Source organism: Petaurus breviceps, unplaced genomic scaffold, assembly GCF_028583685.1.
Source record: "Petaurus breviceps papuanus isolate PSGF00001 unplaced genomic scaffold, PetGlider_PUasm1.0 185, whole genome shotgun sequence".
NCBI lineage: Eukaryota > Metazoa > Chordata > Mammalia > Diprotodontia > Petauridae > Petaurus > Petaurus breviceps.
Window position 1 is genome coordinate 5,888,718 of NW_027185797.1, and position 12,633 is coordinate 5,901,350.

Consider the following 12,633-nt stretch of genomic DNA (forward strand, 5'->3'; position numbering starts at 1 on the left):
ATTAGACTTCTCTGTGTGTCGGCATCCTAATTTTTAAAAGGAGAAGTTTAGACTAGATAGTTTCTAAGGATCCTCCCAATTCTAAATCCAGTGCCTATATTTTATAAAGATAGAAAAGTGAAAATTCAAAAAGGATTTTTAGCTACCACTGTTGACTAGATTTTCACCCTGACAGAACTGAGATCATAGCAGAATTATTACAGCTCCTTATAGACGAGGACTGTCTTCATTTCTGTTTTTCTTTCCTTGGTACCTACTACAGTGCCTTTGCTGCAGTGGATATAGCACCGAGCCTGAAGTCAGGAAGAATTGAGTTCAAATCAGTTTTCAGATAATACTCACTAGCTGTGTGACCTTGGGGAAGTCACTTAATATTTGTTTAATTCAGCTTCCTCATCTGTAAAATGGGAATGATAGTAACATTTACCTACAGGGTGATTGTGGGGGTCCACTGAGTTAATATTTGAAAAACACATAGTAGGTAGAGTGCCTGGCACAGAGTAGGTACTATTTAGATGCCAACTGTGGTGCTTTAAAAATGTTTATTAAATTGAATCATATGCCATTTATATCTCTCTTGTGTCCTTCTATCCAAATGTGTATTTTTAGCCATCATTGTGGCCAGACCTCAACTTCTCTACCAAGGACTTTGACTTTTCTTTGCCTCTTCTTTTCTTTCCGTATTCTCTCCATCTCTATTCAAAGATGTCTGAGATCTACATATCCAGTTCAAGCAGCTTTTATGGATCAAGAGAGTGCTTTCAGTTGGGGCAGTTATGGAAGAATTCATCCAACAGGAGTTATGGGAACTTAGCATTGGAGGAAGAAAACGATTCCTAGTAGGCAGAAATGAGGGGAAGGAGTGCATTCCACAAATGGAGGAATGCCAGTCTGGATACAGATAAGGAGGCAGGAAATGGCATATAGAGATTAATTAATAAAATTCCCTCATTAAGGGAGGGAGGGTCTAATAGTTTCGCTCTATTTTGATTTGAGCCCTTTTTTAGTCTTGTTTGGTCATTTCAGTTGTGTCTGATTCTCTTGGACTCCATTTGGGGTTTTCTTGGCAGAGTTACTGAAGTGGTTTGCCATTTCTTTCTCCTGTTCCTTTTACAGATGGGGAAACTGAGGCAATCAGGGTTAAGTGACTTGCCTGGGGTCACAGCTAGTATGTGTTTGAAGAGAGATTTGGCCCTCTTATCCTACTCTGTCATTATTGCTTGACTGATAATTCTTTAGCATAAGTTGGAAATAAACCCTATAAAATGAGTTCTTATATTAGTTTTTGTTTGTAGACACTAAGTCAGGTCTTTGCTTAACCCCTGTGTAGCTCTTCTGAAGGATACAGCTTTAAGTGGACTAAGCATTTCCCAAAGCACCTCCTGCCAGCAACCTCTGATTCCATATTGTCACGACAATTAGCTTTTATCATTTTTTTTTCCTTCTGTGTGCTTTTGGAAACTGGATTAATTAAAATAATAAAACATTCAATCATTTGCATAAAGCCTATTAGTGAATGATATTGAGTGGATCTGTATTCTGACTTTCTTGAGAATAAGGGAAAATAACTTTTTGAAACAGCAATGAATAATGTATACTGGTGATATTGTAATTTATTGCCACCAGTCTTGGCGTAGCAAAACTTTGGTATTCAAAATGGGATAGAAGCAAATCAGCAAGCAGTTATGGAATATTAAACACGGTGGTAGGAGCCAAAAGAAAGGGAAGCTGTGTGTGCCATGGTGGAAAGGGTGCCGGATTTAGAGTCTGAAAACACAGGTTCCAATACTGGTTCTTCCTTCTTAACACTGATATAATGGAGTATATTGGGGTTTACATTGTGGCAACTGAGCTTTACAACCACCTTGGGAATAGGTTCCCATTTCATATAGGAGGAAACTGAGGCTCAGAGAGGGTAAATTCCCATGATCACTTAATTAAGGGATGTTTGAGTCAGGATTTGAATACAGGGAATCTTGACTCTTAAGTTAAGCACACCAGCCTTTTCTTCTCTTCCTACATGCATGGCCTTGGGCAAGTCACTTGTCATGGTCTGTAACCAAGATAATCAATTCTGCTCAATTTTCCCCAGTAGAACTGAACCCAGTCCCAAAGGGTCAAATGATTAGCTCTATGGCTGTGTCATCAGCACTCAGATGTCCTGCATGACAGAGTGTGATGGGGTCAAAGGAGAAATCTGAACAAAACATTCTAAGGAAAATTTCAGGAAAGAGAAGATACTTTCAGCTGGGATGATTATAGCAAAGGACTGAATTCTGTGTACTACATTTTGACTGCTTGCTAGTTTCAGGGGGATGGACAATCTATAATTCCTGCTTCTGGTGGGGGCTGCTTGAGAGGGATGTTGCTTGAGTTCTGAGCTGCTGATTAGAACTAAAGCTAAGCAGGTGTGTTTGTACCAAATCTGGCCCTAATATGATGACCCCTGGGCACAGAGGGTCACCAGGCTGCCTAATGAAGAGTGAACCAGCCCAAATTGGAAAAATGGAGCTGGGTAAAACTTCAGTGCCAATCAGCATTGAAATCAGACCTGGGTTTGGGGCAGCCAGGTAGCACAGTGAGTAAGAGCACCAGCTCCAGTGTCGGGATGACCTGGGGATCAAATCTGGGCTCAGATACTTAGCACCACACCCAGAAATAACTGGCCATGTAACCTTGAGCAAGTTACTTAACCCCGATTGCTTTAAAAAAAAAAAAGAAATCAGACCTGGGAGTAGATGCTCAACTTCCAACCTAGCTGAGATAAGGAGACCCCTACTCTAGAAATAAAAATGACTGCCCTGCCAGAACCAGGGCCACAAAGCAAAACATAAAAAAGAGGGGGAGGCAGATAGGAGGAGGAAAAAATCCATGACAACCACAGTAAGTCACTGCAAGCTTCTCAGAACCTCACCCAAAGCCCATCTCCTCATTCCTGTATCCATTTCCCAATAACTCTTGCAGGTCTGGGGCCAGTTGGACCAGAGGTCACCATCTCAGAAGGCAGTATGTTTCAGTGCTTGGGCTTCCATACAAGATATGAGTGGAACCTTGGACACTTCTCTGTAGTTCAGCCCAAGGTGAGTTCTTCTATCCCCCACCCCCACTTGTGGCTAATATTAACTACTTCCTTATCTATAGAATGAGAGTTGGAGTACAAAATCTCTAATGTCCATGATCTAATGATCATATGAAATTAGAAATATAGTTGTTGCAATTAAAGAGATTAGCATCTAACTAGGGAGATAGAATTTGAACAAATATAACAATAGAGAAACACATATAGAGGAAAACAGATTTTTCTCTGGCCAAAATGCAATACCAGGGCAGTTAGGATCTGCTGCCAGCAGCTAAGCATAATAAAAGGAGTAATGGAACTTAGGTTGGAGATCAACAATCTTGTTTCTAGGTTACTTTTTGTCCTGGCTCAAATTCATATTTGGGGGGGGGAGGAGTATTCTTTTGAAATTCTCCTTACTATGCTGTCTTGTGACTTGTTTTTGCTTTGAACTAGTTGTATTCTCTGGTGGATAAGAGAAACAGCAGATGCATTGGTGATAGTGGTGGTGGGGAGGGGTGGAAGTGTGAGAGGGGTGATGGTGGTGGGTGGGTTGTAAGCTATTGTTTTGAGGAGTTTGGCTTGGCCATTAGGTGCAGAAACAGGTTGACTGGAGAGTCATGGAGAGACCATTAGTCTTAGAGTGAGGAAATCTAGGCTTGGGTCTGCCACTAACTTATATGTATGGTCAAATCACTTTTCCTCTTCCAGACTCCATTTCCTCTTCTGTAAAATAAGAGATATCAGATGATCTTTAAGGTCTCTTGAAACTCAAATACTCTTATTCTGTGATTAACATCACCTTCAGCAAAAGGAGGACCCTTTGGGTTATCACGAGCAAGGTGATTTTATAGTTGTATCTGGAGTCCCAGGAATTCCTGGTGCCTGTAGACACTCAAGATCTCCTCCTTTCCTTGGATGTGGAGATAAAATGTGAGCAGAGAGAGGAAAGCAGAATTAGGGGCAAACTGCTCTCGGTGCTGCCATTGGGATGAGTCCTGTGTCAAATGAAGGGGCCGTGGGCTCTGGACTTGGATTTAGGAGACCTGAGGTCAAGTGCTCACTTCTAACCCTTACAACCCCCAGGAAAATCATTTAAGTTTTTGGAACCTTAGTTTTCCTGGCTAGGGAATGGAGATAATAAAAATCAACTGCACAGCATCTTAGAGACACAAGGACTTTGTAAACATGAAGAGTCAGAGGAGTGAGAATTTATTATTAAAATGCTCATCTTCTTCTGGCCTGTGGGGTGGAGGCAATGCTTATAATATGTTCATGATATAATATCTGTTTACCTATTGTTGAATTATTATAATATCACATAATTTTAAATGTTTATAATAACGTTTATAATACTCAGACCCAAGGGAACTAGCCAAATGTTGTTCAGTCATTTTCAGTTTTGTCCTACTCTTTGTGGCCTTATTTTTTTTTTTTTTGGCAAAGATACTGGAGTAGTTTGCCATTTCCTTCTCTACTTCATTTACATTCTCCACCTCTAATGCGATAGCTGGAAGGAAACTTAGAGAGTATCTATCTAGTCCAGCTGTCCCATTTGCAGATGAGGAAACTGAGGCAAACAGAGTGAAGTGACCTGTCCAGGGTCACACAGTTAGTATGAGTCTGAGATTGAATTTGAACTCAGGTCCTCCTGGCTCCATTTGTCAGCACTCTATCCAGTACAACACTAGCTTCTCATTCTAGTTTTCCCACCAACTGGTAGTGTTATCTTGAGCCTCAGTTTCCTCATCTGCAAATGAGACAGCTCAACTAGATAATCTCTAAGCTCTCTTCCAGCTGTCACATTCAAGGGACACAGCTAAAGGTGACTCTAGAATGTCAGGAGGAAGTCAGCAAATGTCAGAGACCCAGAAGCCCAGTAGGACTTGACAGCTGAATGTGTGTGTTCCTTTGGGTTCAAAGGTCTCCTTCTGCCTCTGTCTCCCTGTGTCTCCCTTGGACTTGGGAGGAGCCAGGGGCTGGAAACACTGGCCTGGAGGAGTGCTGGTTAGTAGAAAATGTTTGTCTAGGTAAGAATGGGAGGTGGATGTAGTTCTTGGCTGAGGAAGGTCCCCAGTACTGTCTGCAGAGGGACATGCTATCATTAAAGGTGCAAATATTGATTTGGGGTTCACTTCCTGACCCTAAGGCATTTCAAGGGATCCATCTGAGAGTTTGAAAAGGGTTAATTTTGCAAGTCAAAAAGTCATCTTGTTCTTATTACTAGTCACTTTGACTTTGCAGGAAAAAAAAAAAAGAACTCCAATGTCCCTTTGTTCCCAGCTATTCCACTCCCACGCTTCCATTAAAGCTATTATACTATTTAATGTGAAATTTTTACCCAGCAGACATTCAGGGTGCTCTGATTTAGAATCATTCATTTTCCTTCATTTCCAAGTGAGTGGCAGCTAATTCTTCATTTCTGGTGTGTTTCCTATTGCTGATGGAAAGTTGGAGACCTGGGTTTCTGTCCCGACTCTGATTACTAAAGCTCACTGAGACTGACTTTGTTCCCCTGTAAAAATGTGGTGACAGTAGTGTTCACCTCACAGCATGATTGTGAGGACCCAATGAGATGGGGCATGTAAAGTCCCTCATGCACCTTAGAGTGCTTTATAAATTCACTTTGATGACAACAATACAATGCCGACAGAATTATGTGTTGTGACATATTATGTCTGTTATGTATTATTATAATATGGCAACAGTAATACTCTCTGGAGAGCCAGACCGGCTAACTTGTGACCTCTTGATTCCCAGCTGTCTTTGTCTCATGGGAACATGATGGCTTTGAACATGTCAGGCATATTCATTTGAGGTGGGAAAAAGCTGTGGGCAGGTGGGAAAGGCTCTGACTTATGAACCACTCCTTCAAAATGAATTATACTTTCCCTTGAAATTCAATTTGTGTAGTATTCAGGAAGGGACAAAAAATGATGGGATGTCAGTTAATTGGTTTACCCAAGAGTGCTCTTCCTTGACAAGGCATTGACAAGGATAAATGTGTGTTAATCCAATAGGAGAGCAGCAGAGCAGGGGTGAGATTGAGATGGTGTTAGCCGAACCTGGCTCCTTCTGTTGACCCCACCTCCAGGTACCAAGCAAGAGTTGGTTCAAAATGGGGATGACCAAGAATGGTCTATTGATTTGAGTGTGATAGGGCTACCTTAGTTGTCTTGGAAAGTGGAGTTGAGTAAAGAGCTGGAAACACACTGAGTGGAGCAGGAAGGACAGCATGAAGTACTTCAGACAGGGCAAGTTGGCAAGAACCATGGCTATTACAACATCGGTTCTCATAGAATCCCACTTGTCTCTTTATGAAACTGATGTTAATGATAATCATAGCTAACATTTGTAGAGCACTTTGTGGTTTGCAAAGCACTTTCTAAATATTTCATTTTATCCTCGCAACAAACCTGGGAGAGGATATTAGTGGGGATCTACTTTACAGATGAGGCAGGCAGAGGTTAAGTGATAAGGTAGGATTTGAACTCAGGTCTTCCTGACTCCAGGTCCAATGCTCTATCCACTGCACCACCAACTGTTTCCAATTTCATAGGGTTGGCAATTTGAAGGGTTAGTGTCATGGAGAGAAAAGATCTTCACCTTAATAAATTCTGATGCTTGGCATCATTGGGTTCTGGAAGGAAGCAGCTGGTACCCATCGCCATAATGAGGGCACCAACTTCTCTACCACTCTGAAGCTATCTGCAAGTAATAGAAAAAAGTGATGAGTGCCTAGGCTTTAAGTTGGTGTTTAAACTGGCCCATTCAGCTAGGGTGGGGGCGGAACACAAATGGACATTTTGGAAGGAAAGAGAATGAGGGAGACAAGTGGAACCAAAATGAACAACTAAATCATCTCCCAGCACTGCTATCTTAGAAGTCGAGGACAAGGTAAGAGAGGACAGGAATAAAGATGGGTGTTTCTAAATGATAACAGATAAAATGATTATGCTGTCTTCGTGGGTATTTATTTGTGACTGTTTGTGTGACATGTGGCTCTGGGAAAAGCCTTGCATGGTGGGGCATGCTGTAAGATGCCAAAAGAATAGGACAGAACCAAGATTTAGAGGCAACCCCCTGCTGAACGCTCCCAAAATCCCTCTCTAAGCAGCTTTAAAATAATGCCTCAAATCAAATTTTGGAGCACCAGAGCCAAAAAAGTTGGGTTATATGGTTTTTTTTTTTTATCTAGGAAAATTTAAGAGGTTGGCAAGAGAAATCCGTAACACCCAGTTGGAGGTCTGGTGGAGGTCTGTCTGGAGCCCATACACTTGGTGGCAATGGTAGCTGCAGCAGCTTTGGAAGCCCTCAACCCAGAGATGGTGAGAGGGGTTAGACAAATTGTCAAAAAGAGATTACAGGGAACCTTTTGCATGTACTTAGTACAGTTGATTCTGATTGGCAATTATATTGTCCATACACAATTCAGGGTAGGGAGGAATGCTGGGGTCAGTCACAAGGGAGTAGGGGCCCTGGCAATCATAACAAAGCAGAGAAAAGCACTAGTACATGTAGCTGCAAGGGACAAGGGACCTGGTCACAGTTCCAGAGCCAAGAGGAGCACTAATAATTGCATCTGCAGGGGACCAGGGGCCCTTCAAAGACTAGAACAAAGACCAGGAAAGCAGTACCATACCTCTCCCTGGATCACACCACCTTAGGAAGAACCCAAAACTTGCAGACCTTCAGAACTAGCTCAGAAAACAACAGCACAAAAAGCCTGAAGCTTAGGACAGGTGAGCAGAGCTCAATTTTAACATAAAGTTCAAAGTAAAAAATAGGCTGGAAAATGAACAAACAACAACAAAAAGAATTTGACAGTAAAAAACTACTACAGTGTCAGGGAAGACTAAGATATAAACTCAGAGGAAGATAGTAATGTGAAAATAGCTGCCCAAAAAGTCTCAAAAAAAATTCTAATTGGACCCAAGACCAATAAGGATTCCTAGAAGAGTTTAAAAAAGAGAAAGAGAGATGAGAGTGGTAGAGGAAAAACTGGGAAAAGCAATGAGAATGATGCAAGAAAATTATGAAAAGAAAATTAACAGCTTGGTAAAAGAGGCACAAAAAATACTCAAGAAAATTCCTTTAAAATCAGAATTGTGCTAATGGTAAAAGAGGCACAAAAAATACCTTAAAAATCAAAATTGGCCTGATGGTAAAAGAAGCATAAAAATTCATTGATGAAAAGAACTCCTTAAAAAAGCAGAATTGACCAAATAGAAGAGGTACAAAATTTCATTGAAGAAATCATTCCTTAAAAATTAGAATTGGGCAAGTGGAAGCTAATGGCTCTATGGGACATCAAGAAACAATAAAACAGGGGCGGCCAGGTAGCACAGCAAGTAAGAGCACCGGCTCCAGTGTCAGGATGACTTGGGGATCGAATCTGGGCTCCAACACTTAGCACCCACCCAGAAACACCTGGCTGTGTAACCTTGAGCAAGTTATTTAACCCCAATTGTTTAGGGGCAGCCAGGTGGCTCAGCAAGAGCACCAGCTCCAGTGTCGGGATGACCTGGATCAAATCCGGGCTCAGATACTTAGCACCACACCCAGAAATAACTGGCCGTGTAACCTTGAGCAAGTTACTTAACCCCGATTGCTTTAAAAAAAAAAATAAAACAAAGTAAAAGAGAGAAAAATAGAAGAAAATACAAAATATCTCATTGGAAAAACAATTTACTTGGAAAATAAATCAAAGAGACATGATTTAAGAGTTATTGCACTACCTGAAAGCCATGGTTAAAAAAAGAGAGTCTAGACATCATATTTCAAGAAATTATTAAGGAAAACTACCCTGATATCTTAGATCCAAAGAGTAAAATAGAAATTGGAAAACTCCACCAATCACTTCCTGAAAGAGATTCCCAAAATGAAAATTCCCAGAATATTATAGCTAAATTCCAGAGCTCCCGGGTCGAAGAGAAAATGCTTTTAGCATCCAGAGAGAAACAATTAAAATGTCATGGATCCATAGTCAGGACCACATGAGATGTAGTAGCTTCCATATTAAAGGAATGAAAGACTTGGAATAGGATAGTCCAGAAGAAAGGGATTAGGACTGCAACCAAGAATAATCTACCTAGCTTCCGGGGAGGAAAATGAATATTTAATGAAGTAGAGGACTTTCAAGCAGTCCTGATTAAAAGACCAGAGTTGAATAGAAAATTTGACATTAAAACAGAAGAGTCAAGAGAAGTATAAAAGGTAAACATGAAAGACTAATCATAAAGGACTCCATAAAGTCAAACTGTTTATATTCTTATATGGGAAGATGACGCATGTAACTCCTAAGAACGTTTATCACTATTAGGGCAACCGAAAGGAGTTTACATAGGCAGAGGGCATGGGTGTGAGTCAGTTATGTTGGAATGATCTCAAAAAAAAACTAAGGGAGAAGAAAGAGGAATGCACTGGGAGAAGGGGGAAGGGAGAGAGGTAGAATGGGGAAAATTTTCTTGTATAAAATAGGTACTCAAGGAAGAGCTTTTACAATGGAGGGGGAATGGGGGAGAGTAGTAGGCAATGCTTAAACCTCATTCTCATAGAAAATGGCTCAAAGAACAAGGAATATACATACCCAGTTGTGTATAGAAATGTAACTTATCCAATAGAGAAATAGGAGGGGAAGTAGATAAGAGAAAGGAAGGGGATAATAAAGGGAAGGGCAGATTAAGGGAGGCAATGGTTAGAAACAAAATAGACTTTTGAAGAGGGACAGGGTAAAAAGAGAGAACGAGAGGAAGAGAGAGGAGATAATGAGATGGAAGGAAATGCTCAGTAATCATAACTGTGAATGTGAACATAATGAATTTACCCATAAAATGGAAGCAGATAGTAGAGTTGATTAGAAACCAGAATTGAGCAATATACTGTTTACAAGAGACACATTTGAAACAAAAACACACAGAGTTAAAATAAAGGACTGATGCAGAATGTAATACACTTCAGTGGAACAAAAAAATAAACAGGGGTAGCAATCATGATCTCAGAAGCAAAAGCAAAAATAGACTAATTAAAAGAGATAATCAGGGAAACTACGTTTTGCTAAAAGGTGCCATAGCCAATGAAGTAATATAAAAAATTTACAGCAAGTTTCTCTGATAAAGACCTCATTTCTCAAATATATACTGAGTATAGAACTGGGTCAAATTTGTAAAAATAAGAGCCAAATTAGAGCACTTATAGGATTCTACCTCATATTCATCAGATTGGCAAAGATGACAAAAAAGAAAAGAAATGTTTGCAGGGTAGTGAGAAAATAGGCACATTGATGGACTTGTGAATGATTCTAGCCATTCTGGAATGCAATTTGGAACTGTGTACAAACAGTTATTAAGAAGTATGTGCCCTTTGGCCCAACTACACTATTACTAAGTGTATACCTAGCAAATCAAAGAAAAAGCAAAGCGTCCTATGTGTACAAAAATATTTTTAGCAGCTTTTTTGTGATAGCAAAAACCTGGATACTTTTATACTTATAAACTTAAGGGGATACTTATCAATTGGGGAATTGCTGGAGAAATTGTGGTATGTAAATGAATACAACTGTGATATAAGAAATGAGGAATTAGATGATTTCAAACAGACATGGGAAGACTTGTATGAACTGATATAGAGAAAAGAGACCAGAATCAGGAAAACAATTTATATTATCACATCAATTTTATCAAAGTAGATAATTCCAAAAATTCCTGTAAATGATAAAGAATTAAATGAGCAGATCCAGGAGAACAATTCATACTGTAAAAACACACATGATAAAACCAGACAAATTATTAATTCAGATCAATGGGGTGACCTCCATAAATCTGGAGGACCAATGTGAAGCAGGCCATTCACCGCCTAACAGAGAGGTGATAGAATCACAGCACAGTTTTGAATATTACCAATGAGAAGATTTGTTTTGTTTGACTATGGTAAGTATATTTGTTACAATGGTTTTATTTTTGGTTTTTGTTTTTCTCAGTTAAATAATTAAAATGATTATAGCCTGGAAATCCTGTGAGGATTTAACAAAGTTGGGTTAAATCATGCAAGAATTACACATCATCACAGATTTAGAGCTGAAAGATTTTAGAGGTTATCTAGTCCAACTTGCTCACTTTATGGATCAGGAAACTGAGGCAAGAGAAGTTAACTGACTTGCCTAAGTGGCAGAATTAGATCTGACACCAAATCCAACAATCTTTCTACTGTGTCATGTTGACTCTGTTAAAACCATGTTGGAGTAATTTGGGGGAGCATGGGGAATTTGCATAAATGCTGTAAAACCTCAGAATATTTGGTGAAGTACCATATTTAGAATCAGAAGATCTGGATCTGAATCTTGTGTACAAGTGACATCACCTAAGAGGGTTGTACCTGAAAATCACTGAGGTTTCTTCTACTTATAAATCTATGATCTTATGAATCTTCCTGTTAAATGAGGACTAGGTGGTGCCATAGTGCATAGAGTGTCAGGCCTGGAGTCAAGAAGACCTGAGTTCAAATCCAGCCTCAGACACCTACTAGCAGTGTGACCCTGGGCAAGTTCACTTAACCCTGTTTGCCTCAGTTTCCTCATCTGTAAAATGAACTGGAGAAGGAAACAGCAAAGAATGCCAGTCCCTGTGCCAAGAAGACCCCAAATGAGATCATGAAGAGTCAGACATGACTGAAATGACTGAACAACGTGAAAAGAAAAAAAGTACTTCTGGCTTCCTCTGGTCTGCTGCTGCTTAGGGACAGCCATACTCCCCCAATCCTCTCTCTGTCCACTCCCCAAGCTCCACGTAGAGTTCATTTAGGGAGAAGCTGTAAGCCTGGGCTGACCTTGCCTCACCTGCCCAAGTATAAACATAAGAATAAGCCTAAAAGATGCTGAAGGAGCCAAACTTGTCTCCAGCTCTTTATGACATGAAGAACTTCCCTCTTCTTTTGATAACAATTTTCTGCCTGACCCCTGACCCCTAACCAACTTTGCTGATCCTCTGCTACTCATTTCTGGTTCCTATGCAGACTCCACGGCCCGCCTCTGACCCCTTAGCTTAGCACCCCAAGCCTCTGGTGACCAATTCCTGGTGCTACATGACTGGCCAATTGTTTAGGATCCATTCCTCTCCAACAAAAAACCCTTTTTGGCAGTGGCCTTGCACTCCTCCTAGCCTAAGAAGGTAAAACTGTGCCCAAAACAGCCCCCTTACTAGCAGAGCTCTTGACTGGCTGCAGCACCTGCCCTCAGGTGGGACCAAGATGAACATTGCATAATCATTGTTTCTAAATGTGTTAATCCATATTTTCTTGAATAAGTGGAATTACAATATAATAGATTTAGGGTTAGAAGAGACTTAGGACACTGTCCTGTCTACCTCCCCCTCCCCCCCCCCCCCCCGTCACTTTGCAGATAAGGAAACTGAGTCATAGAGAGGTTAAGTGACTTAGCCAGGGTTGCACAGTGAGTATGCACCTCAGGCAGGGTTTGAACTCAGTTACAGGACTCTTATCTACTGTTCCACCTAGCTTTCTCAAGTCAATAAAATACATGAAAGGGACTTCAGTCTCTTTGGAGAGAGGAAAGGGGGGGG

At 40.6% G+C, this 12,633-nt stretch overlaps 1 protein-coding gene across 1 annotated transcript in view; it reads left to right on the plus strand.

Annotated features, from left to right (window-relative positions):
- The window catches only part of CPNE4 (copine 4), a 679,918-nt gene that overhangs the window by 212,200 nt on the left and 455,085 nt on the right, over positions 1-12,633 (plus strand). Inside the window, exon 5 of the mRNA XM_069088381.1 lies at positions 2,965-3,080. The gene's annotated coding sequence lies outside the window, so the exon portion shown is untranslated. The remainder of the gene's footprint in view (positions 1-2,964; positions 3,081-12,633) is intronic.